Source organism: Lonchura striata, chromosome 4 (genome assembly GCF_050655825.1).
Source record: "Lonchura striata isolate lonStrDom1 chromosome 4, ASM5065582v1, whole genome shotgun sequence".
Taxonomy (NCBI): domain Eukaryota; kingdom Metazoa; phylum Chordata; class Aves; order Passeriformes; family Estrildidae; genus Lonchura; species Lonchura striata.
The window spans coordinates 35,886,689-35,914,653 of record NC_140706.1 but is presented as its reverse complement, the minus strand read 5'-3'; the positions used below and the strand labels follow the sequence as shown (position 1 = coordinate 35,914,653).

Sequence of the window (27,965 nt, the reverse complement as noted above, 5' to 3'; positions counted from 1 at the left end):
TCTGGGGTGAGCTCAGGCAAGTTTAGTTGTGCCTCTCTGCACAATAACATGACTGGGTCCTCTGCAGGTCCTCACAAGACACTCCTTCTATAGTAATCATACCATGTTGTGCACTGCAAATATTTTCTTAATGGCTTAGGATATTCTAGAAAAAGAGAAAGACTATTTTACTTAACAAAAATAGACATGATGATGGAATTTTGCTTCTCTTCTATCATTTTGGAAGTTCAGATTAATACTACAGTAATTTCTAAGATGCCTGTGCTACCAAATGGCAGTGTGTAGTTTATCTCCTATGTAGCTCTGGGGAGCAGAGTCTTTCTGCAGTTCATTTGGGGTCTTCCTGGGGTAGCCCCTGCTCAAAAGATATATCAAGAGGAAGATGTGCTGCCTCACCATCTTGAGATCTGCTCATTGTCCTCACTATGAGCCAGGGAATGGACAAAAAATTGTAATCAGACTTCAGGCCTCCACCATCACACCTTCTCTCAGTATTGATGTAAAAGGACATGAAGCCTCCACCCAGAGAAGTGCATCATCTAAGTGAGTAGGCAGGTGAGTAACCCCTTTCCTCCTTAGTGAGGCAAAGCATGTGTTTAAATCCTATCAAAGCCTGTTGGATTTAAACACATACTTAAAGTTTGGTGAAGTTGAAAGACAGAGGTGGAGCTGAAAGGCAGAAGTGGAAAATGAAACTGAAGAAATGCAACTCTGCCTGCTGGTTTAACAAAAGGCTGACTGTACTGTACGCTCGCTGTGTGTGGATTCTAGCTGCAGTATTTAACTTACACAAATGTCCTGCTACAGCCAGCTAATACCTGTAAGAGGATTGCCATGATTTTCAAATAGATTAGGATTTAGTTAGATCCTAATTGCCTTCATTACCCAGATGATTTGCCAAAGTTAGATGCTAGGCATAAGAATGTGGTTTTGCTTCTACAAATTTTGGGCCCCCTACATGTATTTGACAGAGAGAGAGAAATTTCAGTCTATTCTGAAGCTAGTTTGCATTTGGAATATATATTTTCTGGAAACTCATCTCCAGGTAAATAAATTTTGCTAAAAAAAGCTCTCAAGCACTAAGTTTTAGAAGGAAAGTGAAGTGAAATCCCACACTCAGTGAAGTAATCTGTTATGGATTTTTTAAAATTATATTTTCTGAGGTAAAAAAATACCTCTCCCCAAAAACCCCCAAAAACCAACACCACCACTGAATTTTCACTACTTGATGATTCTGAAACCAGCTCTGGGAACAGCAAGTCAAGCTGCTGAGGTGGGGGGCAAAAAGCACCATTGCTATCAGGTCCCCTGGGTTCTGTACTGCTTTGCTCTCTGATGGCACACAGTTCATTTCCTGATCTCTGGAGAGATGACAGAGATAAAAAAAAGAAAGGAAGAAAGCAACTCTTAATGCTAAGGAACGAACATGGAGTTCAACTTGAAATATAGGGAAGAGAGTCTTTCAAAAGTTGTAGCTGTATTTAGCATCAGAGTTCATGAGATCCACATGTCCCATCTTCTTTTTCTACAAATCCCAGAGGAGAAAAAAAACATTTATTCTGATAGCCTGGAAGGAAAAAAAATGTCTGTTCATCAATTTCCCTTTTTTTAAGAGATAACCACTGACTCTACCCGTATGTTATCTTTATCCTGAGGCAGCAAATTTATCATAATTTATTCTGGTATATTCTAAATTTACCATGTTGATTACCACTGTATAAACAATGTCTGGCATTTGCCTCAGCCAAAGAATTGAGGCTGGCGCTGATTTGGAGTCAAGATCTGTGGAAGAGCTTCAATTTACTGAAGTGGCTGTAATATCAGTACAAACACCAGAGATAGATAGCTAAGGATATGCTGGTTTTAAAAGGAAAAAAAGTAAGGATTCTTCTCCTGTGTGATGCTAATGAGCCACTTACTGAAATGAATCTGTTTGGAGAGGGAAGTCTGAATGACACAAGGTTAAAAAACATTAGAAAGTGGTCTGCAGGAACAGCTGACTGGACTCCTTCATGGAAAAGCTGCTCTTAATTCTTCTTAGGTATCAGTGGATAAGGGTTAAGAAAATCTTTATGTAATTACTGCATACAAATATGAGTAACATGAAAGGATTCTCAGAAGATTAGACTGAAGCCAGTCCCAATCTTTGGAGACTAAAAAAAGAATTTAAGGGAGGACCAAAAAAAAAAAAAAAAAAGGGAGAGACTGTCTTAACTAGAGATAAGTTTCTATTCACAATAAAAAAGAGATTTTTTTGATCAACTGGCCAAACTGCGTATTTTCTGAAAAATGCCCGAGACCCCCCCATGCAAGCAAGAAGATGAAGCAAATAGAATAGAATAGAATTCCAATGTAATTCTTCAAATCTCTTCAATCATAATTCCAATTCCCATAGTAAATTCTGATACTAAAATAAATTTATGAACAAAACTTTTAAATAACATGATGAGCTTTTTCATAAAATAGCATATTCAGGATTTAACTTCTATTTACATACTTAAAATCATGTTTGTCTGTTGTCCTGTGCATCATGCTTATTCTAGAACACCATTTTGGCATTAAGATCTTGGATGAACTGCACCTGACTTTAATGAGGCTGAAAAAGTCTTATTTACCTCCCTGGCTAACTCTTTCTTATGGTCTTCTTTTCTTCATGTGATAAATACTTGGTTAAATTATATGCCTTCTTTTCTTACAAAAAACTAAAAAAAAACCCCAAAACAAGACCAACAAAAAAGCACCCAAAAGAAAACAACAAAAAATACCAACCCAAAACTAACCAACCAAACAAAAAAAACCTAACTGAAAACCTCACATGAACTTGTCATTTTAGAGTTCTGTCTTGTGTGTTGGCTGATTAAAATGAAAAATTAGCTCCTGTTATGTGTGGAGCATGCATTGTCATGATCTGTGTAAACATGAGAGATTTTAGGCAAGAAGTGTGTGCATGAGCTTAGCAAATGCTTCTTTGGAAGCATCTTAGAAAGTCTGTCTCTAATATTCTGTGGTTTTGTTTGTAATTCTTTATCTTTGCTTAATACTGTTAAGAAAATTCAGATTTAAGCTATGTTTCTGATTTTCTGAGTTAAGAAAGAAAGATCATTTCAAATTGTTTTCCTCCAACTTGGCACTTTCTACTTTTTCTGCTGTAGTCTGGTCTTTTTCCCTTAAATTTAGTATCAAAAGAGGATTCATTGCTAAGGAACAGCAAAGAGAATGGCTGAGGTTATTTACAGCAACAATAATAAATTTACTTTCTTCTGTTTTCAAAGACACAGTGCATCTCAAGGGGAAAGCAGATGATAAATGTGTCTCTCCACAAGGGATGTGGTGTCAGAAAATTCCGTTTTCCCTTAGACCACAATTGCCCTGGGCTCATGTGTAGCTTCAATTGCTTCCTAAACTCATGACATTGGTTGCTGTGTGGATGAAACTGGATGGAACAAAATCTTACAGGACTAAATATTAGAATGCATTTTTCATGTCTCAACACTCAGTTGTGTAATTTCAGCCTCCATTCAGCATCTTAGATTTATGCTACGCACATAGAAGCAACACAGGTGTATCTTCTATATAAGAGCAACAGGAAAATATGGGGATCATATATAAATAAAAATAAAATTCATCACAATTTTGAAGTCTGTTTTGTGCCAGTTATCATATGCATAGCAAACTCAAAGGCTGACACAAGTAAGTGCACAAGCATGCACTGACCTTTGAGCACGTCACCAGACCTGTAACATTATATGCTTGTAGGTAGGCACTCTGTTTCAACATTTTACTTTTTTGGGATCTATAAAGTATGGTGGCTTTCCACACTGAATCCAAAGAAAGTTGCTATTTTTGATCTTTGCTCTTTACAGGATTGTATTCTGATATAGACCATTCTTCATGACACAGCCAGTAGTATGGAATCTGATTTTTGGGGATTTTTTTCAGTACCTGTCAACCAGGAAATGAGATTATTTTAAGAGCAGCTGAAATTGTACCTTTTTCTTTTTACTCTGAGTTACTTGATGGTGTGCTAAAAGAAAGCCCTAAAACCCTATGTTGCAGATCAATTCAGCCTCTGACCTCTATGCCTATGCAAGGTACGAAAGAAAACAAGAATTTTAGGACTCCACACCAGCACCGGGTGACTTCTTGGCCCCCTGCAGTACAGATTTAAACATCTTCATTTGCAGCAGGGCAGAAGCCATTTGGGACAGCCAAAGGCAGCTGTGGGATTTGTTTTTTAATCAGTCTGTGTAATCTTCTAGGACAGTTTTACCAAACTCTGTGCATGAACAGTATGACTGTGATCTTTAATCTGTGTGTTTGAAGCATGAATAAAAAATGAGGGTATATCTCTGCGAAGATACTTGCTTTATCCAGTGAAATCAAAATAATTTTTACTTTAAAGTGACAACACCCAGCACCCAGCAAGTATTGCAATGTTTCATTTTCCACCATATATTGTGATTCTTTTGCCATTTTTTATTCCTGAATCTTCAGCTTGGTTTTCTGTAAAGTCAGCAGAAGCTGTGAAGACTCCTTCTGTCATTCTTTTTCTGTGTTCTGTTCTGAAGGGTTTCTCCATACTTATAATACTAAGTACATTTTTATAGGAATTGATTTTAATGGAACAGTTTGAAATGTTAAATTTCTCTTAATGCCATCATGATCTCCTGGCTCTTGAAGACAGAGACATTTGTTCCTGCCTGATACCTTTTGAATAATATTCTCCCTAAATACAGTATTAACCAAGGGAAAATACTGTACTGCCTTCTAAATGGCTTAAAGGGCTTTTTGGCTGGAAGACAGAGATTGTGTCTTTGCTAATGTAGTCTTAAGAGTGTCGTATTGTGAAATACAGTATTTTGTTGATAGTACAGAACAAACACACTTTACCAGGAAAAGAAAGCTGTGGTAAACCATTCTGTGGTAGAGGAGTTTCTTCTGTGGTTTTAGCAGCTAACCCATGTTATTCATAGATCAGTTTGGAGAACAATTTGAGATTATTCAGAATATTATGGTTTAAAAAAATGAGTAAAATAATTGCAAGTATTTACATTCCATTCATGTACTGCCATGTGTCTAGTAATGCCATTAAGAAAAAGCTCAAGTTCTTTCACAAAATATAATATAGCCTAAAAATAAATATAACATTGTCTTGTAGTTTAGCAATTATTATTAAAAAGTGCTAGCCCTCCACAAAAGAATGCAGTTTCTTTCTCCTCACAGACTGTTGCACACTAGGACACAGGCTAAAACAGAGGAGTGCACTATCCAACAGTCTCACTGCTCAGGATAAGGCGTTATAATGCCACGTCAAGGGACACAGAGCCAGGTAGGAGGCTCTGCTTGCCTCAGCTCTCATGGTGCTGGGTGAGATGCGAGTGGTTGAATGAAATACACTGCAGAATATGATATTACATGGACAACTTAACATGTTTTTTTTTTTTTTAACTTGGGAGAAAAATGGTTTTATGGATTTCCAAAGAATGGCTTGCTTTCTTCACACAGTGTACAAGCCACCATGCTTTGATGCACTGTAGTGAAAATGGTGGAGGTGCTAATACTAGCGTTTTGGGGAAGAAATTGTTACCAGAGTCAAGGAACATCCTCTTAGTCTCTGTTTGTAACTAAAATTATAAGATCAAAGGCTGAGGGAAATGTCACAGCTGTCTCCTAGGAGACTGCTTTACAACATTCCAAAAAGGCATGGAGTTGATTTGGGCAACCAAACACTAATCTTGGTGCTCTAGTATGAATGGAACAGGGAGAAACCTGAAGATGCCATAAATAGAATTGGCAGTCAAACAGCCTACATTTCCTGTGAAAATTGCCCTTTATGTGAATGTTGGTTTCCCCACACCTGTTTTGCATTGCTAACATTTTTTTGGAAGTTTTTCTTTAAATTTGTTTGCTGAAGTTTAATCAGCTGAACTTCTCAACTGACTCAGCAGGGTGGGCACAGGATCTTGAAGGTAAGAGTTTGTTTTCTCAGAATAATATCACTGTGTCTGTTTAGTTTCATCCATATAGTGGAAGCTGTTTCCACTATGATGAGTCTAAACATAAAAGAAAAGACAAAAAAATATCCAAGACTCTTTATATTTTCAGCATTTAATTTAAACAAGGTATTATGGTGTCCTTGAATCTAAAGGAAATTTTTGCTCCTTTGACACTGCAAAATGTGATGCTGTAAGCTAACTGGATCTTTTCCAGCTCTACCTTATGTGCCTGGGTTGGCCTAGAACCAGATTTTAATGTTGCTATTGGGAGTACATTTTCAAAGTAATAAACAATTAAACAGTAGCAATGTGGTGGTGAGCAAATTTCTTTACTGTTAGACTTCAGTTGGCTCAGGTTTCTGTTTCCAGTGATTTTACAAGCAAACACTAAATTCCTTCTTTATTCTTTCCTTGGATGACTTACAACCAAAACAGAGCAGGAGAAGTTTAGTATCAGAATTTTATAAAATAAAGTAAATGTTATTAATTATTTAATTCTGTGATTCTCTGACAATTACCCAGAACCAGACTTTTTCAATCAATGGTCTCTCTACTACTAATTTTATCATACTTTCTGTTGATGGAATTATAGGACCAAGGCTACATACTATACAAGGTCTTGCTGAACTGTAAGTTATATTAGTTTGATTTCTATGGACTGCAAGAGTCATAGAGAAAATAATATAATAGTGAATGAGAAGAAAGCTTCGAGGGAATTTTTAAGGGCTATTCAGCACTGACTTTCACACTCTTGTAGATGTGGAATCACTCATTTAGATGTGAAAATCTGTCCCCATCCTGTAATTTTGTGCATTCTTGGAGGCTTACTTTCAAGTGTGTTACATACATTCAAGGCAGATTTTCTCTGTCCTGAAACACAAATGGAATGCTCTATGCTTTCTAACACATTAAAATGTCTATAGGAGTGTTCTGTGTGGGTACTTCATGGTGTCTGTGCTCAAAAAATAATATCTGAATATCAGTTGTGTGGTGTGTTAAATTTAATGCTAACTTAATATCCAGTCACAATAATGGATGGACTGGTTAGTGGAGAGAACTCACCCTTTAGTTAAAATTCTCAAAGGAAAAACATATGAGCAATAAGACAGAAAAATAAAAGAACTGGAAAACCAAATTTCATTGGGAGAAAAAACCAAACTCAAAAGTCTCATCCTGTACTTTGGATGCACTGTTTAGTGTCAGTGGAAATGTTAGATAGTAATGGAGGGGATGCTGGGAATCCTGAGAAGCAATGCCTTTTCTTTGGCTGCTGATTCCTCTGATCCGGTTTCAGCAGCATGGGCGTCCTGACACATGCAGTGTGCCAGTGGTTCTCCCAAACCTGTGGTGCACGGATAACTGCCCTGAGCTGCAGAATACTGTGCTTCTACCTCACTGGAGGCCACAGACATAGCTGCTTTGAGGTGTGCTGCCCTAGTTGCAGTGCTCATGTGACTATTACCCAAGGTATTTTATTTCCTGCTCTAGCCCTTTCTTACACTTGAGCCAGTGCCATGAAGTCTTAGCATGCTTCGTACTTGCACAAATGGAATAAAGCAATGCATGTCCTTGCAAGCTGAGATCAAGATGGTCCCACAGGTAAAAATGGTGTAAAATAATCCAGGAAGCCCTTTCCCTCCCCACTTGTAACTAGGCTTTTTTTTTGTGCTGCTTTCCCAGACATTTTCTCAAAGCATTCAACTGCAGTGTCACATTTTAAATCCTTGTGCAGTTGATGTTCTTTCCACTGACTTTAAAGAGCTTTGGATCAGGCCCTAAGTAAATAATGAGAATTTCTTCCACCTTAATTTATGTTTAATTTCCAAACTAAGCAGTTATGTCTTTCATCTTTATTCTTTATATTTTCTCATGACTCTGCTTGTTATTTTAAGGAAGCAGTAATATATACAGCATCTATATACACAGACTGCAATATATGTATACTGCCTGAAGTACAGTGGATTGTCTTGATGTTGGGAGGAATATATAACTGTAAGAAACCCTTTAGAGTTCATCCAGAATACATTGTTACTTATTACACTGTAGCCTGGATTCAGTCGGAGGTGTATTCAATAGTAATTTAAGATTTTTATTTTTAACCAGAGCAAACTATGATAAATGTTTTGGAAAATATGCATATTCCATGAGGATAAGAAGCACTCTTAGTATCGAGATTGCTACTTAAGACTGCAAAAATCAGGAAACATTAGATGTTCAATAACAAAGAATAAAGCCAATTATCTCATCTACCAACCAATGGAAAGTGGTTCCCAGCTGTACATTTTCTAGTGTTCAGTCCCCAAACGAAGTGCTTTCAAGTCCATTCCTGTGCACGTGTGCATTATGTGAGGGCTTTTCAGTATAAAATCACATCACACTAGAGATATTGACTTCTCCCTTCCACTTTCCAAATTAACTGTTGTCTATGAACAATATCATCACTGGCATGCTGGCTTTAAGCTGGTTTTGCTAGGACATGAAATGCTTTGCATCACACTGTACATTTTGTCACAGAGCAGCTTTCATTTTCATTTCTGAGTAGAAGGATAAATATTGCCTTGGCAAAGAGTGGAAGCAGAGGAAAAAGAGATGGGAGATTACTGTGGTAGTCATGCTTCAGAAAAGCGTCCTGTAAGATGGTCTGCATGTACCCCACCACCCCATAAGGATGGAAATTAACTCTTTCATTTGAAGTAACCATAGCTGAGACAATGTTACCTTCACTTTACCTCAGTCATGTTAGCTTTGAACTCCACAACTGATAGAAAGGCATCTCCAGAGTGGAATTTGTATTCCAGGTGCCTCTCCTCACTGCTAGTGGAGAAGGTAATGGATATCTCAGTGCCTGTGGTTAGTTGGTGTTTTGGCAATGTGGGATTTATTGAAATTTTATGACCCTTTGAGGAGCAACAAACATTCAGGAAAAAAATTGTATCTAGACATTTTCTGTGTAAATGTGCCCAAGACATATTATGGGGACACACAAGAATTTTGGGGTGTTTTCACTTCTGTAGATGAGGGAAACAGCAAAGCATACAAATGCCAGTATTCGCATTCAGATATTTACTTTATTTTAATCATTTATTATTTTAACTAATATTAAAGACCTGTGGCCAGTTTTGCAGGGGTATTGAACCTTCAGTCTTACTGCTGAAACTGTTCAGAGCTCACATTGAGAACCTATGTACATAGTCAAACTTTTCACACTACTATGGATGTGAAGTTCGTCTTACAAATTTATGACTTCTCCTGATGAATTTTTTGTTTCTCTGTGAGGATAAAAATACCCAGTCATTTCTTGGTTCTTAATAGTAAGGTAGCATGAAAATAAATCTGCAAAGTACTCTGTTAATCTGGGTGTGATGGAGGAAGGTAAATGTGGGTAGAGTTCCTAGCTTTGTATTTAAAGCAAGGCTGCATAACATGCCTCTGTGTAATGGTTAAAGATACAATAAATGCAGAAGACAAAAAATGCAGTATCATGATTTCACAAATAACACAGGAATTGTCTTGAAAATCTAATGCAGGATCACAGAATTAAAACTGCATAAAAGTGCACTTGCGTGAAAAGACAACTGATGTGGGTAGATCACATGAATTTAGACAATGTTATTGTGGCATTTCTAAACTTAAGACACCAGCCTTTATATTTTCTAAGTATCCTCTGGACCATGAAAGTTATAAAATATTTTTTCAATTTTCTCAAAATGTTGTGAAGAGTTAGGTTTGTTCTTACCCACAATACTTTGAAAGTTTAGACTCAGGAAAGGAAGGGTGATTTCAAGTAGAAGCTGATACACATGGTAAGAACCCCACCATTCCTTGGCATCCTTTGGTTATAATTAAACATTTTTCAGTTCTGTCACAGATTTTCTTCATCTAAATACATACAATCTTTATTAATGTTGAAATTCATTATACTTTTATTAACACTCACAGAACATATGTATAGACCCTTGAAATATTTAACTATCCCTGTATTGTACTATGCCAAGAATGCAGAATATGCTGTTTGGCTGTTTTAAATTCCCCTTTTGCACAGACAAGGTGCTGAATCTGAGATTCGACACTAATAGGAAATAAACAGCAAAGCTGGCAGGAAAACAACTGAGTTTCTCTGAAAATCAACTCCAACCACACCCTAGTTCCTTTTCAAAGTGGGATTCTCCCAGTCCTTCCTCCTTCTGTGACCAAGGGAGAGGAAACATATTACAGAAATTTATTAAGTTCTTTATTTGTATTCTTGTAGTGCCTTTAAGTCTCAGTATTGGCCAAGGTAAAGATGTTTCTTTGTCTAGAGACACTGATAGAAAAAGGATATTGTGTGAAACTACAGCACTTAAGCCAATAAATACAGTATGAATTTGGAAATTATGCAGTTTCTTTAAGGTTGCATGTTTGAGTGTGATGCCTAAGTTGTTCACAGTAGGAAATAAAGAAATTTATTTTCTTGCTTTAGAAATACCATGTCTGTGCAGAGAAAATATTTAATTACTCTGAAATGTGCATAGAGTGCTTTCCTGAGTGTGGTTTTGGCACATGATATAGGAAGCAAGTATAACACTACCGTTCTCTTGATCCTGAGTCCTGGTGCAGTAAATATAAAGCTTTTATAGGTACAAAGTGCCTCAGGAGTTTACAAAATAATCAGAGTTTACAAAATCAAACTTCAGAAATTTAAACATATGCACTTACAAATAGAGTTTAGAGAATTGTGGATAGTAGTATCTGTGTAAATATAGACTTTTTCACCTCTTTCAGTTTCATTTCCATGCACAGTGTACACAATAAGCATAGTCGATAACTTGATAGTTGCACACTAGTGGGCTGTTAAATTTGCTGGTAACATTTAAGTTTCTCATAAACATGAAGTTTTTTGTGAAAGTAACTAATGAAAAGGAGATTACATTTCAGAATCTTAGCTGGTGAAGAGATAAGAAAAAAGCTGCAAGATAAATATGTCAATATCATTCCTGAAGCGGGGTAAAAAATCTCAAATCTAGCAATGTCAACAAAAACATGTTTCTCTTCAGATTTAATTTCCATGAGAAACTATGTTAAATTAAAACCTTCCAGTGCAGTGTCCTTCCATTTTTTGCATTTTTACTACCTAGAGATCAAACAGTTTGACACAGCAAAAATTCTAGTGAGTTAAGAAGAACTGCTGATTGGTTTGTTGGCTGGTGGCCGGGGGAATGTTATGACCAAGTAATTATGTGTTCTGGACAGATGTATTAACCAGGCTTCGGGCTGGAGCCACTGCATATTATTTTAGTCATAAGACTAGGGGAACTGAATCATTTTCAAAGAGCTGGCTGGCTGACACTGCCTTAGTGATGCCTGTTCCAATGACTCTTTGGCAACAACTTCCAACGTTGCACTTATGACACAGTAAACAAAAACTACATTAAAGGTTTGTTTTTTAATCATAGAGAAGTTGAACATTTCCACTGAGCTATTTTGCTATTTATCAAGAAGCACTGAAGGTTATTGTACCGCTTCCATCCTTGTTTCCCTTACCAAAGAAGGGGAGCTGTTTAGCAAAACTGTTTTAGATCTGGTGATAGTAAAAATACTACAGAATTCAAGGTTTTTATCAGTTCATTGAGTTCTTATCTCCAAACTTGCTGTGTCATGTTTGTTTATTCACTCACTTTTTGAGGTAAGAATGTTTTTTGTTTTTAATTGGACTGCCAAGTAAAATGTAGGGGGCTTTCATTGTCAGCCTCAAGTTAAGAGATTGTGAGATTTCTTCTGTTCTGGTAAGTAACAGCATTGTTTTGCAAGATTCTGAAATATTATATTGAGAGGTGAAGAAAGAATTTTAAAGGGAAAATAAATCTGTATTAAATGCTGTCTTTGTTAAAAAAGTGTAATTTTTACATACAAAAATAGCATAATGTGTGCATACATTATGATTTAGAATCTTCTAAAAGTGATACTTGTGGTATTTCAGTAAGATTTGTCACTTGGTAAGTATTAAGAGGCCTTTAAGTTTTAATAAAAAAAGTTGCTTTATTAATTTTTCAGCCACTTGATTTTTGCAACTACTTTATAAATGCACATTGCCAAGGTGTAGTTAATTTGCAAATGCACATTGTACAAGGGTTATTTTTTGGGGATGGAGGTGTTCTGTGTTTTTAGTAGTTCCAATCTGACTTCATCACTGGTTCTTTCCCAAGGACCCAACATAGAACAAGAGCAGCCCTTCATAATGAAGCAGGAAAGAGTCTGTTGTTTTGATTTCCCTCTACAGTGATGGATTATGAATGTAAACTGTTATGTAAGGTCATTTTGAACATTGCCCTGGAGGCAGTATGTCAAGGGAAGCATAGCAAACAAGTCAAAGATTCTCTTTCTTGGAATCGCAATGGATTTAAATGAGAAAGGCTCTTTGCTGCCCTCTGATTCTAAGGGCACACTTTGTGACTGGAAAAATATAGATCTGCACCTAGGGCCCTGGCAGCTGGCTACAGGAGGTTTGAGAGGAAGCTTTATTTTTAGGTCTCTTACTTGCTCATTTGAGCGTGGTAAATGGCAGACTCCGTGCTCCAGGTTCACCTTCTGTAAAGCACAGGTGATAAAGTGTTGGGGCTGACGACAGCTACTGTAGTGCTGAATGTCTGTGGCTTTTGGGGTCTTTTGGTTTGGAGGGTGCTATGAAAAAATGAATAGTAAAAAACACAAGGGAAAGAGTATGTTATGGTAAAATGTAAAAGTCAGTCAAAACTCTCAGAACTGTGCAGGGCTAAATTATCCTTGTCCCTGGTGATTCATGGTGCCTTTTGATGTGCATGTTGGAGTCCCTTATAATTTGTACACCCCAGTCAATTATGAAGGACCAATTTGGCCTGCAAATTTGTCTTCCACCCAAATCCTGTTGGCAAAAGAGGAGTTTGTCTGCAAACTTCCTTTCCATATACCTCAGCTGCCAAAATCCAGGGTCACTTTGCTAAGACAGTGAACAAGGGAAAAGTGAGATCCTGTTAAGGTATTTGTTCTCTTTTTTCCATCAGGGTAGCACAGTGTTTCAGAAAAACGTAATGTTTTTTTCAGAAAGAGGAAAAGAAAGGGAAAGATACATTAATCTGACACCTGTAAAAACACATATTTTATTGTTTCTTTGTTTTTAAATATTTTTAATAAATGGTAAATTGTTGCCAGTGAAACATTGAGTATTGCCAATTTCTAGATATATTTTTAGCTTGATAGAAACTTAGTAAACAGAAGACAAAGAGATACTTCTCTAACACAGACCCACTGAATGGAGACTCAAGGGATGCCTTCTGTCTCATTGTCAGATCAGTAATAAACGTGGCCATTGCTCTGATTTGGATCTTTCAAGAATCTTTTTTGTCCTGGGAAGCTTTGAAAGAAAGTAGATCTCTTTTTCCTTTTCAGAACCGTGATATGGAATAAGAAAAGCAAATACTTAATTTTCTACATAAGTCTTCACACTCTACATGTTTGTGTGTATCCATGTATGTCCATCTGCCTGGGTGTGTGCATAAATGATGCAGATGATAACCTGAAAGCCATTCAGTGGAAGACTAACAGATAAAAATTAAAGCCTAAAGTGGTGTCTATAAATTTGTTCCAAACTCCCAAGGTATCTGAGTCTGTCCAAGAGAAAATCTGAAAATGTTTTCAAGACCTGCTTTCTTCAGCAGGCCAAACCCAGAACAACCTAATCCAAAAGGAGACCCTCCTTTTGCATTTGACTGGTTTGGAATGAGCCCAATGGATCCAACAAGTTGATGTAATAAGAAGCTAAGGGATTGCATATGCATAAATAAAACCCTGCTGTCAAAATTATGTTAATTTAAATCCCCAGAGTGCTCAACAGTTATTTATCAATTCCTTATCCACCAGGATGAGCTTAAATTGTGAGCTGAGTCCCTGGCAGATTTATGCAAGTTTCTTCTTTTCCTTAGTTAGAAAAATTTGTTGTGGGAATTTTTTGTTGGTGGTGGTGTTTTTGTGTATTATTTTTATGTGTTTGACTTTTTTGTTTGGCTGATTTTGGTTTTGTTTTTTTAAGAGTGAAAATAAACCAAATCCTTCTGGTTTAACAATGATTTATTTTCTTGTATTACATCTGAGATGTTACCACTAAAATGTACAGCCCAGACCTTGGAGTCTCATGAGGCAAATATGTTAATGGCTTTTAGATTAAAATAGCTATTATCTCATTTACTCTGGGAACAGACTATGAAAGCTAAAAAATTAACAGTATATTGAATAAATATACTCTAAACAAGACCAAAAGTTGTTTTTTAAAGACGAAAAGTGGAAGATCACAAGACTTCAGGCTGGCACTTTTTAATAAATTGTGCTGACAATTGTGTCAGGCTGCTATAATCCTTAGGCTACACTATACATACTCCTACAAATTTCTTTAAATGGAAATAAACAATGGTCCTCAGGGAGACTGGCTTAGCTTACAAAAAGCAAAGTAACTCACTGACAGTACAAGTGAAAATCATCTTTTTTCCTTCAGTTAATTTCTTCAAAGTGTGTCTATACTACTAAATTATGAAAAATCTATGAATAAATGAAATGTAGTCTCAACTGGATGTACAGAGAAGTGGGATGGATAAATGCCTTCAAGCATTAGGACCAGAAATCAATGATTTTTGTGATTTTGAATGGTAAATGATCAACTGGTGTAATCCTGGGAGATGAGACCAAGAGTGAGCATTTACCCAGTGACATCTCATTGCTTCTTTCGTATTTGGAAGCCAATGGAAGGCAGGAACTGCTACCTTGAAAAAAACTAAATCCTGGTCATCTGCAGGTGGGGGACACCTTTCCTTCATCAGTCAGAGCAGCTCTTGAATCCTGGTTAGCACATCATTTTAATTAAAAAAAAATTTAGTAGTTCAACATTTACTAGTGCCCTTAAAAGCCAAAGCATTTTCATCTTGTACACAGCATGGGGCTGATGCCAAGTGCCACCTCTGCTTTCCCCAGTGTGTTCCCCAGCTGTAACACCCAGCTCAGCCTGGTGCTGGGCTGCTATCCTGCTTTTCAGTGATTAGATTAAGTGTGGGATTTAGAGGCTGATTTGTTTGGCCCTGTTATCTTACAAGCTAGATTTTTTTTTTTTTTTACTGGCAAGGCTCCTGATACAGATAAGTTATGGATACAAAGGAAAGCAGAGTATAAATTAAGACATTTTGTTTTGGTTTTGAAACAAAGAAAAAAATACAAATTCTGGTGCTTACTGGGTTAGCAATGAGGATGTTTACAGGATCATTTGAGTGGGGACTAAAAGGAACATTTTCATCATTTCTGATTAATAGGTGTTTGTACAGCACCATGAAGATGAGAGGCATGTTAAGTGTTATTAATTAATATTCTTTTGAGATATTTATAAGATATTTATAATATTTATGTATTTATAACAACAAAAATGTTTCAATATCAAAGCGAATTATCCCAGAAAAAATGCCAAGCTTTTGATCTGCTTATACATCACATCACTGCAAACCTTTTCCTTTCAACCTAGAGTTACATTCAAAAGCAGAAAGATATACAGCTGATGTTTCGAACTGAACGACACCACGATAAACTAGGGTTTCTCTAGAAGATAAAATACATCATAAATCGGTGCAACACTTACCTCATTTTAAATATTACTGTCTCCTTTTATCAGGTAACACTATATAACCTCCCTTTACCTCCTTTCTTCCCATATTTTATTTGGTATATTAATTCTGAACAATGATCACAAGCAGAATTTTTTTTTAATTAAAATCAAATATATGGCCTTAGAGGCTTAGGTTATCTGATAAAAATATTTTAATTAAAAAGATACCAATTCTTTTGGCTCCCTGACGAATTGATAATAATTGAAATGTACAGTGTTAATTTTAATCTGCAGCCAGTTGTTTAAAAAAATAATTCTTACCCTTTGTCAAAGTCAAAAATAAATAAGTAAAAAGAAATTCCTTAAGGGGAAGAGGAAACTTGCCCAATGGGCTTTTTATTGCAGATTGTCAAAAAATCACCCAATATTGGTCAGAGATTATTACATTTACTTTTAAAGTTATTTTGTTTTTCTAAGGACAAAGAAATGCTTGCCTGACTAAAGTAACTGAGTTGTTTCTACTTTCATGGCACTCTACCTCTAGAGGAACTTTATATCTCTTACAAATGTACTTTCTTTACAAAATGCTGACTCTGCCATGATCATTGGGAAATGCATTTCACTAAAGCAAGGTTTCACACCTGGGCCTTGCCCCGAGGAGTGTGCACAAGACAAGGAGAGATTTCAAATGGACGAAATTGTTTTTATGTTGGGAACACTCGGCTGTTGTGCAGCAGCCCTGCAACACCCACTGCAGAAATGTGGTTTAAGGAGAGGATAGCAAATAGCATTCTCACACTACAAGAAAAAAATCAAGATCATACACAAAGCAAGACAGGAAATGTTCACTTCTTATACTTTATTTATTTATACTGTAAACCACTATCAGTACAACTTATCTTTTGAGGTATTTTTAAGAAATTCTGGATCAAATGTCTACAGGAAAATCAATTTTAGTGCAAGATTCTTAGGATGAATCAGAAGTTTAGGAATGGCTAGTTATTATTTTAAAGGGATACCCAGTGTAACATGAATTTGAAAGCTGATGCTGAAGCAAAAGTATAGATCTTGAGTGACAGCTACCATATAAGAGCTTCTATATCAGAAAAATTGAAAATGCCAGGTACAGTGCATAAGTCACTAAGAAGTTTTATTTTTTCCTTTAGAGATTGTAGGGCTTAATTAGATATTAATTCCAGGTGGGATGTTGTCTGGAATTCTTTCATTAATAATGATTGATTTTTAAGATCTAATCCGTTTTTATAAATCATTGGATGAGCATGGCTTCATTCAGAAGAATGATTTAATTCTATTGTGACTGTTCTGACCTTAAATATTATGCAAACTTGGGATAGTAAGTAAAATACTTTTTTAAATAAATAACTAGCATAATTTATATTTTCACAGAAATTTGAAGTTTATTTTCTAAGTTTGGCAGTGCTTATGCAAAATCAACTAACTACAATCAAAATCCACTACATTCAAATAAGCAATCACGTTTTGGTTTGTGGCTTTTAATTTATCAACTTAGGTTGATCAACACACTAAAATAAAAAAAAAATAATAAAATGTTTGGAAGCAGAGCCAATCTGTGTGTGCCACTGAATAACATATAAGAGTAAAAACTGTTACTGTGCTACCCACAGGAAAAAAAAGCATCAACTATGCACAGGAGCAGACCAACTACACTGAAATTATGTGTGCAAATGTTAGGATATGGAGGGCTACTCCCTGCCTTCAATGTGCCCTCTGCCTAATCAAACACCTTAGCTAGGCAGTTCAATGAGTATTGTAGTTTTCAAATGTGCAGGGCACTTTCCACTAACATTGCTGAGAGCTGTTGGCCAGAATTCAATAGGGGGCTAAATAAGATCCTAAGAGTTCAACCTCTAATAATTTTGTTCAGCAGCCTTAACTTTTAAAATTTCTTAATCTATTCACGGTCATTCTTTCCAAATAGTTCAGTTTCCCGAGAATCTTCTTGTGAGTTCTGTAAATAGTGCCTAAAAATTTTCATGTGTATCAGTTTTCACTTAGCACATTTTGCTGTGATCCTGGAGTAGAGAAAGGAGGAAGATTTATTTGTGCATATTATTTCCTATTTTATATGGTATTTCAGTGAAAGTTTAATGAGTTTTAATAAGATTTGTAATTTTTAAATATTTCCTGAGCATGTAAATGTGTTTAGGGTATGAGAGAGGAGGGAACTTCAGCTGGTGAATCAATTAAATCAGACACCAGAATTGTAGAAACAGGTAGGTAACTGATTTTAATTCCTTGACATTAAACTAAAAAATATTGGGGTCTGAAGGGGTGTTGCTGTTTTATCATCATTTAGTGTTATACCTTGACACTTTTGTCTTTCTTATATCTATCTAATTACAATTATGGAAACATAATAGAATTAAGGAGGCATGTAGGATCAATATTTAAAATCAAGACTAATCCTTGGTGAGCAGTAATCTTTCTTTAAGATAAAATGCATTTGTTATGGACTCCACAAAAAAGTATATTAATTTGGTATTTTTTAGTCCCTTTCAGCTCTGTAGTAGGAAAAAATAAATTAGGATCAGCGTAGAAATCTTATGTTCACTAAGTCAGTGGCACAGTTTAGAAACAGGTTAGTGGCAATCAGATATCCAGTGGCTTTTACTTTGCCTTATGTCATGTCTATAGTATTTACTCCATAAGACAACTTCAACGGAAAATATCAAGAAGTTTGGGCTGCTTAAATGTTATGTCAGTCAGTCTGTGCTTTTCTTGAGTATAGCTTAAAACAATGTATTTCTTCTCTTCTCTTTCTGGATTTTTTTTCCTTTTTGAAGAATCAATCTTTTATTATCTCCCTTCACAGAAGGGCAACATTTGTTTCTTTATTTTTGTATATGAATTTACTACAACAGATAACAGGATATTGCAGTCTTTGTGATGATTTAGAAGCAAGGGGGGGTTTTCTTTTTTCTTTTTTTTTACGTGCTGTTTCTTTACCTCCTTTGCTTTTGGTTTTGCTCATGTTGGATTGACCTGCACATGTGCTGTAGACAGTCTTCTGGCTTGCATGCATACACACACATGTGGTGCCTATGCCAGGAGGATCCACCACAAGATCTGCATGTGCTCCGGCAATTAAAACTGCTCTCGTTTAAAAATAGGGCTTATTGACATGTGTCACTACAGACAAACAAAAGAAAAGAAAAAAAACAACCTCAAATTCAGTGTTTCCTGAGAGGGGAATGCTCAAAAGCGATGCTAATATCTGGGGGAGAGGTCTGGTTTTGTGACTGCTTTTCACTTCCCGTTTCTCTACAGGAGGAATCCTAGTACTGTGTGGGGTAGTCTTTCAGCTTTGAAAAGCACACACACCCTGCGGAGACCACACCCTGAATACGTGCTTATTGTATATTTGGTGATAATCAATATGTGTTGTTAAGATAATTTTTGGTTTTCTGATAAAGAAGTAGAAATAATCATACAGATCGCAGAAAAACAGAATTTCTAAAAAAATTACATATTCACTAGTTAAAATGGCAGTTGAATAGTCTGCTAAAGGAGAACATTGAACAGTTTAGTCTTTAAAAAAATCAGAGGAAAATTGTATAAATTCTTTTGAGATAACATTTATAATTGTGATTATATGCAGAAAATTTTGTCCAGAAATTAGTTGCACTAATAGGTTTTATCTTAAGAAGGAATAAAGAAAAACATTTTAATAACCACAAAATTTGATGCAGTTTTGCATTTTATAAACTGCTATAAAATTATGTAAATTTTTAAACATAATTTTACTTTGTCATCAGAAAAAAAATCCACTTCTAGTTGTGTATTACTGCTAAAGTATAAAAATCTGTTCAAAAATTAAATTTACTGTTAAAGGTATTACAGAAGTAAAATGTTAAAACCCTGCATTGGTATGTTGGAAGCATTTAATTTTGATAGGCATGATGTATAGCTCGGGAAGTAAATGTACTCAAATTATGCTGTCTTTGAAAGACTAGGTAATTTAAAAGTAGATTATCCAATGAGACCGAAGTAGTAGTTGTCAAATTTTCAGGAAGTAATTAAAGAAGCAGAGGGTCTCTCTTTTTTACTGGCTGTTTCTGGGTTGCATAGAGATTATGAAGAGAGACAAGAAAAATGACAGAGCAGGCTAAACAGCACATCAAACTCCCCTTGAAGAAAGCTTTTTTTCCCCCCTTAGTGGCCTTCTGAATAAGCTAGGTAATGTTTTATGGTATTTTTGTTGCAGGTATCTGGTAAAATGTGCCCTTTGGGAAAGCAAGAGACACCACAGGCAACTTCTTTTTTTTTTTTTTAATACCTCTTAATGAAATCTGTGTTACTCCAAAAAGCATCTTGCCTATATATGGTATTGTTTTGTTGTTTTGTTTAAGATTTTTGTTTAGATCTCAGTTCTTCTGGTTGACTGCCATCTGGTACTCTGCCTTCTCTTTCCAAAAGTCAGGTCACAATTACTTGTCCAGCTGCTGTTGGTGCTGCCCAAGCTTTCGCACAGCTCCACACTCACAGAGCACCTCAGTCCTTCTCTGGCACACACAGCCTCGCTTTTGCTCTGCTTTTTCCAGTTTGCATGCTGCAACATGAAGTAGCTGCCCCTGGGTTTCTGAGCAACATAACATCAGGCAATGAGCTGGGGTCTCACTTTGGCTAAGAAATGTCAGTGCCTGCCCCTCTGAGTAGAAAGCAAGAGTCCAGAGTGGGGATGATGTTAGATGATAAAACGCAACCCTCTGGCCAGGGTAAATATGGAGGGGCAGGGCTGTCTTTTTATTTTGCAAATTCCTATGTAACCATTTTAGGAATCAGCTCTCCAGAATCTAGGTAGTATGTTCTGTATCAAATAAAGAGGTTTTCTAACTTCAGGAAGATGAGAAAAATTAGTGTCCAGCCATTAAAATGGCTTTCATGATAATTCTCAAAATTACCCTTTCCCCCTGTATATTCAATAGTGCAAATGCGAGAAATCAAATGGTATCAACTTAGAAGGTGAAGCACCAGATCAGATTAGTTTGAGAAATCAGTAGTAAAACCCACTCCTGGCTTTTCAGGAAACCTTCGGTGTCCTGTGTCAGATTTGTCATTGCACCACACAGATCAGTAAGGGACCACCCGGGGCCATTGACTCAAGGCCAATCTGATTGGCCTCCCACAAAAATAGGAGGGAAATGTAAGGATTTTGGATAGCCAGACTGACACTACAATTCCCTTTAAGTAGCCACTTCTCCCTCTACTTCTTCTTAGGCATAACATTTCTGCTGTGAATGTTCTGTTGACCTTGTCCTTTTCTGTTGCCCAAAGAGCTAGCAGCCAGTGCTTCAGCCACTCTCTCACCTAGTGCCAGGACTAGTGTGGAAACTTTCCATATTGATAATAGAGCCTCAAAAGGCTTTCTTCGCCTTCTTCGCCTTTTTTTTTCTTGCCCTTTCATATGACAGACTAATGCAAGATTTCTCTCTTAGACATGAGGATTTATATGTGTTTACCTTACCTATTCACTGCTTTAAACTTTGGGATGTAGGCTACTGATTAATGTTGCTAACTACTGAGAAACTGCTGCTGTGCTCCCTAAGGAGGACTGGAAGTCACCAATGGGATCTCTTGTAGGCTATAGCTGTCTGTGCATCAAATAGTCTGATAACATTTCCATAACTAAAACTTATAAATTAACTAAAAATTAAATCCGTGCTTTAATTTTAAAAGTGGGAATATGAGAAATTGAGCAAGACAAATATTTTTAAAATTTTTTAAACAATCACCTTAAGTATTTTTGGTTCCACATCTCAAGAGAGTGGGGACATCTTTTTTAAAACTAAATTACCTTTTAAAATTATTATCTCATCAGCTTCGTATTTCTACATGAAAACTGCATTTTCAAAAGACTGTTTCTGGTAGCTGGAAAATTAAGATGATAGGAAAATATGACAGTAGATGAAGGTGATAGTTATTTTTCTGAAGACTTTCTACAGTCACAGTTGTACTGGCCTAGAGTGAGCTGAGAGGCCATTGCTTTTCTGCAGTTGCACCATCTGATTAGCAGTGTATGCATGGCTCTAGATAGCACTGATGACCCTAAACGGGCCCTTTTCAACCCAGATATGCACCTGCACATCAAGAATATTCCACACCAGTTGTGAAAGACACTTCCACAATGTACATCCTCAAACTGCATCCACAATGTACAAGAGAGGTATCAGAAAAAGTACTGCTATTTGTTAGAAATATGCATATGTGTACATTTAGTTTCAGGATCCGTTAACAGACTGCTTTTTTTTCTCTACTGAAACGGATGAATGCAACAGGTTGTACTGTCTTTGGAGTTACGAGCCTGATGTTTTTATGGAAGACGCTGGAAGCAGTGTCCAGAAAGAGGCTGACTTATGAAGGGGCTGAATTGCTACAAACAAGTTTGGGACTGGTGGGGAAAGGCTCTCCTGGATACCAGGGAGAGGGGTACCTGAAAGGTCATGTTTGAGAAATGTTTGGGAGTTGCTCTGCATGTTGTAGTAACACTGAAAACTGCAAACTGCAGGTTATCAGTATATTTTTATGTGGAGAACACTAAGATATAAAGTTGGAACAGTTCATCACAGTTGTTCTTACTGTGGGTGAACAAAGGATTAACAGAAGGAATAAGATTGATTTGCATGTGTTTACACGAAAGCATGTACTTAGAGCATCCTTTGGTATTCTGCACTCCCTGAAGTTAAAGAGCTAAATTCTTCAAACAAGTGCATTGTGAACAAATTCACAGTTCCAGGAAAGGGTTTGGTCATATTCATTACCCTCTACATTTGGGGAATTATTGGGCATTGATTTTCAATGCAGGGAGAAAACTTGTGGTTGTACATAAGACAATAAAAAGACTTCAGATTTTTTTTTCAGTCAATTATCATATTAGATTGGAATGACAAAGGCCCCGTTTGATCCTTTGGCTTCTATGCAGAGAAACGTGTGCAAATACACTTGCCAAGGCAATTCATTTTAAAAGAAAACTCCATAAATGCTATTTCTTTTCACCAGGTTTGTTTGCACTTTTCCGGTTTCGTTGCCCGTTCGGCACGGGTGCTCCTCCCCAGCGGCAGGGCGCAGTCTGGCTCCCTCCCCGCAGCGGGAGAGCTCTCCGCGCCGCCCAGCCTTTCGCCCCAGTTACTGCGCTCCTCCTAACACATTTTTCCTCTTTCTGTCTGTCTCTCTTTGGATGGGGAAGACGGCCGGGCGAAGGGAAATCTCCCGCGGGCAGGACCAAGGGGAGCCCCTGACCTCCCCCCGCTTTCCCCGTGCTCTGGCTTTCCTCTCCCTGAAGCCCTGTGTACACAAAGGGCTCGCTGCTGCCTTTCAATTAGGTAACAGAGATTTATTTACTTTTACTCTTTCTCCCATCCCTACACGTATTTGGTGTCTGTGGCCCCTGCCAGCTTTGGGATTGGGTGTTCTTTTGATTTCCCCCCACCCCTCCTCCCTATGAAGTTATTTTTTCCTTTCCCCGGAGGCAGATTTATATCCAATGTCCGTGTAAGGGAGGACTCCATCCAGCCTGACTCCTACACCCAGCAGTCAGACGCGTCTCGGCCAGCCCGCCGCTCCGGCCGAGCGCCTGACCCTCGCCTCAGTGCAGGGCTCCTGCGGCTCTGGGGGTGACCGAGGAGCCCCAGCTGGCCGGGAGGGCTGGCGGGGCTCAGCCTCAGTACATACCCTCAGGAGGAAAAGCCACCAACAAAATCCCCAACGACAGAAACACACCAAACCCACCAGGGCTGCAGGAGGAGGGTTTCCCCGTGTTTAAGTTGCTGAGGCGGGGTTGGGCGACCCGAAGTGTCGGGGACAGCGCTTGGCACCGGCGGGTCCTGCGGGGCTTTCCCGGAGCGCCTTATATGGCGGGGGCGGGGGTCCGGCCGGCTGCGAGGCCGAGCCCCAGCCCGGGAGCGTCCGCGGGGCCGCCGCGGGGTACACGCGCTTTGTGTCGTTCTAGGGGAGCGGACGAGACGGGCATCTCCGAGGAGACCCCATCCCGCCAGAAGGGAGGACCATAGAAACCTTCCCGGCCACGGAAGGTAAATGAGATTTGGTTTCTGTTGCGGCTGTGTTGTTGTTGTTCGGAACTTTTTCTTTGCGCTGGTGGTTTGTTTTGTTGTGGGAGCTTTTCTGCGTGTGTTTGTTTGTGATTTTTAAAAAATATGTATATTAAAATTCTCTCTCTTTTTCCCTCCTCGTCGTTTTCTGAGCGGCACGGACCTGCCGTGGGGAGGCGGCCCTTAGCATCCCGGGGAGCGCCAATGCCCTGTCCCCGCCCGCGGTGTGTCCCGCGGGGGACAGCGCGGGGACGCGGAGTGCGCGGCGCTGCTCGCCTCGCCGGCGGCCCCTCCGCCCCCGTCCTCCTCCTCTCGGCTCTGCCTGGCCCCGCGGTCCCTTTGCTGCCGGCCGCCGCGGGCGCTCCGCGTCCCCTCCGAAGCTCCGTGCGTGACTTCATGAAGAAATGAAGGGGAGGAAAGTCGAGGTATTGAAGCGCAGAAAAAGAAAAACCGCGAGTTCGGTCACCTGCTCTGCGTCCTGACCGGAGGAGAGCCCGGGGCCTGCGGGAGCTTTTATTGCCCATAAAAAGTACCGGGGGAGCGGCCGGTAATGCGATCAGGAAGGGAGGCATTAGGCAGAACAGCGCTCAGGCACCGGGCGCCTACAAGCGCGCTCTCTAAAGACGCTTCGAGGCGAGTCGCAGTAAAGGTTTTATTGGTAACTGAGAAGCGCCTCGCAGCCGCGGGTTTGGCATTAATGACCGCTTCGGCGGGTAGGAATTACACTGCCGGGCTGGCGGAGAGACCCAGCGGGCAAAGGGCGCTACGCCGTAGGAACAAGTATTTACTAAAAGAGTTAGTGCCAAATGAATGCCGGGTTTCAGCCTTCGATCTCCCGGATAAAATTTTTAGTAACTATGAAAGCAGGCCAATAACGTTTATAGAGGAAAGAAAAATATAGTTACAAATTTCTCTAATAGCTGAAAATTAACTTCTGACAACAAGCGGGATTTCTCCTCCTCGTTGGTTCAAAGAAACGTTTATACTTAAATTTCACCCTAAAAGATCGACTATTTTAAAAATAACAGCACCCCTCAGGGCAATTTTCCAGACGTAGAAGAGCCTTTAAAAGCAAACCGCAGCGTTGCCTGTGGGCAGACGTGTTTAAAGCCGGTAAGAGTAGAGCATCTTATGAGCATATTTACGTTAGGATTTTTCGGTATGAAAGGAGCACAGGAATGTTATTCTCTCCTGCAGATCCTGAAGTCCTTCCTACAAGATTTTCTTTTTGATCTGCTTGTTGTCAAGTAATTAGTAAAAGGATTTACCCACTCCTGCGCGGCGCCTTCAGGTACCAGAGGCATTAGGGCTGTAAACTTCGCGTTTTCTGCATATCTCCGGCTCGCCTTCCTCCTCCAGCAGCAGCAGTCCTTTCAGGGGGGTTAAATTTTAATTTAATTCCTTGTAAGTTGTGAAGGGATGTGTTACGTCGCCGTCTCTGCGTATTTGAAGTTAATAGAATGGTTGCAGTGACTTCACCCCTCCGGGCAAAGGCAGAGGGGGTTTGGTGGCGAGGGAGCGCTGCCGGCAGCCCTGTCCTGCCTCCCGGCCAACCCCGCAGCAGGGCTGGCAAAGTCAGATGGCGCGACCATCAGAGCAACTTCCACTGTCCTTGGGAAAGTCTCCTTTTGTCTTTGCAAATACATCACGCGAATTTCCCCAGGTGGACAACTGTATTTTAATATGCTCTGGGATTTTAAGGTTACCTTGAGGGAGGAGAGGGGGGAAGAGAAAGAGAAGAAATCAAAGGCACTCATAAGTAATTAACCTTTGAATTTTTGCCTTTTCTTGGACACGGATTTAATCTCTAAATTTTGCCCGTGTGAGGTAGAATTTATAAAGATACCTAAATGAACACAAAGCGTGACTGTGTACATATGGATATAAACAGTTTTGTTAGAGCACTTTCAATGAAGAAGAAGAAAAGCTGACAGAACGATTATCCCTTTATCAGATTAAAAAAGGTCTGTTGTTTTTAAATGTTTAAATCCTTTCATCAGGAATATGGCTGTATTCCAAAAGATGAAATAGAGGAATTTTGCTTGTAACAGGGAAAAAAACAAACAAACAAACCACAAAACAAAAACAAAAACAAAGAAATAAACAGCTTCATCCCCAAGAAATTTTTTCACCTTCTCACCTCCAAAATAACAAAACCCCAAAGCTTCTGAGAATTTTTTGTTTTTATTTTGATTTCATTATTCAGTGCTAGGAGTTAACAATTACAGGTTGGAAAACCTATTTGAAAACAGTAGGGCCACGTTGCAACAAAGGTCTGGCCAGCATTAATCTGGTTTTTGGAAAACACTTGTCAGTTGCGAGGGCTCCCCCCTTTCCTTCCGTTTCATTAAAAGTTATCCCTTTCAAAAGGGAATCACAGCCCCTATCTCTGCTTCTCCAGATAGATTCGCTTCTCTCTCTCTCTCTTTCTCCTTGCATGAAGGAGTGAATTGAAAAATCATTTAATTATTTTCATTCTAATCGCCTTAATCCCCTTTATACTAGGAGCAAATGATGATAATGGGATCCACATGGAAAAGACCCCTGGATTGGGGGGTAGGGCAGGGATCCTCCCGGCCCTGGGCCTGGCAGGTGGAGACGGGCGGGGCGGGGCGGGGCTCTAACATAAATTAGGCATTGGACGAAGCCTTCTCAATCCGCGGGCAATTTACTTTTCATCACTTTATTTTTGCTCCAGATGACGCGACTGTGAAGTGACCCGGTTGTCACTCTGGGGGAACAGGGGACCCTCCTGGAACAGGAGAAGAAAAAGCAAACCCTATCTCACGCTCCCCCTCGCCATCCCCCCGCCTCCTCGGAGCCTGAGCAAGGACAAGCTGATTAATTTCCCCGGGTCGCCCCGGCAATCCCCGAGGGCCGCTCCGCTTTGCCGCCATCCACGGCCGGCGACCGGGCAAATCCCTCCGGCTGCGGGGGCTCAGCTGCGGCCCGAGGAGGAGGAGGAGGAGGAGGAAGGGCAGCTCGCGGCGGCATTCGTAATAAGCACTGCCGTAACAGTACTGCTATCTGAGGCTGCAGGAATGGAGCCAACAGCGAGATCGCCGGGCGCTGGCGTTTCTTCGGGCGTGTGCAGATCTCTACGAATACGGCGCCTGCCGGTTTTCATAAACAACTTTCAGGACACAGTCGATCAATCATGCTGGCAAGCAAGCAGACCAGGAGCCTAGGATATATACAAGGCATAAATATATATATATATATATTATATATATATATATATATATATATATATATATATATATATATATATAATATATATATATATATATATGTTATATATATATATATATATATATATATAAACCCTGTCAATTTTGGAGTAGTTACAATTTTTTTTTTCTATAAGCCTAAGGGAAACCATATCTAGAAAGATTCTGACAAGTCAGGAAATCACAGTGGAAAAGTAGAAGGTATTGTTAGCAAGTTATGTTATATTGTAATGTTTTAATACCAGCAAGAGAAATATTGGGAAAGAGAAAGAAAAATGTCCAAGCAAGCCAAAGGTTTATAAAAGCCATAAAATATTATGCTTACAGTCAGAGAGACAATTTCAAGAATATGTGGCTGAAAACATGAAACCTGGCCACTTTAAAATATAATGCGATAGATTTGTAAAAGACATGAGTTTACCAGATTTTCTAGTCAGCAAAGTATTCTTTATGTTGCAGTTATTTCTAGTCTTAATTTGAAACTTATTTTGTATCTAGGGATAGGTCCTTGCAATTGCACCATGTTGTTTTGTTCTGTTTTTTTTTAATGATCTTTTGATAATAAGAGCTCTGCACAGCATGGAGTTTGTGCTCTCTCTTTCTGACACCGAGTATTTTTCTTGCCAAAGGGAATATGTGAACAAGGAACTCACAAAATGAAGGGTGCAACAGGTTTGAACATCCCAGTATTGCAGAAAGAATAGTTGCATATCAAGGTAGGAGAAAGATAAGCAAGGTTCCAGACTTAAAAGAGGAGGACATGTTATGTGCTGGTGTAAAATAGGAGTTCCACTGAAATAGATGACTGGCTGCTACTGCAGAAACTGAGTGTTGTTCTTATGCTGCTATGAACCAAAACAGTGGCTCCTTCTTCTGCATAGTGAGCACTGAGGAGAGCCTGGGCAATGATGCACAGAGAGCAGAAGCTGTGCTCTAGAGGAAAGCATCATGCTTTTCCCAGCTGGTAAAACCTGCCAAATGAGCTTGTAAAATTGAGGACCAGAGTGCTGGTTTTGCTCAGGAAAGACCTTGTGGCTACAATGCCTCTATGCAGCTATTG

The 27,965-nt window shown here is 38.8% G+C and overlaps 1 long non-coding RNA gene across 1 annotated transcript; it reads left to right on the top strand.

Moving 5' to 3' along the window:
* The first annotated feature begins 603 nt into the window (after positions 1-603).
* LOC146767584 (uncharacterized) lies at positions 604-26,904 on the top strand. The gene is made up of 3 exons (XR_014954776.1): positions 604-22,949; positions 23,576-23,657; positions 23,829-26,904. It is a non-coding gene; the product is annotated as an uncharacterized LOC146767584 (long non-coding RNA).
* Positions 26,905-27,965: the final 1,061 nt, after the last annotated feature.